The sequence below is a fragment of the Eimeria mitis genome, genomic scaffold, assembly GCF_000499745.2.
Source record: "Eimeria mitis Houghton genomic scaffold, Emh_scaff596, whole genome shotgun sequence".
Lineage (NCBI taxonomy): Eukaryota > Apicomplexa > Conoidasida > Eucoccidiorida > Eimeriidae > Eimeria > Eimeria mitis.
This window is the reverse complement of record NW_013574191.1, coordinates 10,310-10,983: the sequence shown is the minus strand read 5'-3', so window position 1 is coordinate 10,983 and position 674 is coordinate 10,310.

Sequence of the window (674 nt, the reverse complement as noted above, 5' to 3'; positions counted from 1 at the left end):
GAGCTGCTGCTAGCTTCTGGGGCTCACATAGTTCATTCAACTTGAATGCTGATGCAGGAGAAAGCTGCTGACGATGCCGCGCAGCAGCAGAGGAAACCTTCGGCTCCATGGAAAAAATTAAATAAAAACAAAAGGGGAGAAATGAGGTTAACGCATTGAAACAAAAAAATATCAATTCACAAACTCGTGAAACCAGGAAACACTTGAATTCAAGAAAAATTCAAATTCAGAAAAAGTTGAATTTTTCAAGAAAAATTCAAATTCAGAAAAAGTTGAATTCAAGAAAACTTGAAATTCAGAAAAAGTTGAATTCAAGTAAACTTGAAACTCAGAAAAAGATGAATTCAAGAAAACTTGAAATTCAGAAAAAGTTGAATTCAAGAAAACTTGAAATTTAGAAAAAGTTGAATTCAAGAAAAATTCAAATTTAGAAAAAGTTGAATTCAAGAAAACACAAAAAGTAGAAACCTGAATTCACGTAATTATGAAAACATGAAAACATGAAATCAGAAAAACATGAATTGAATTCAAGTTGAAACCCGAAACACAGAGTACAGCAGGCGCCCAGGTAAGAAGATTTTTGAGAGATTATGATGTTTTTGTATTTTTTAAATTAAAAATAATAATAAAAAATAATAAAATAAATGATTTCAGGATATTAAAAAGATATTTTC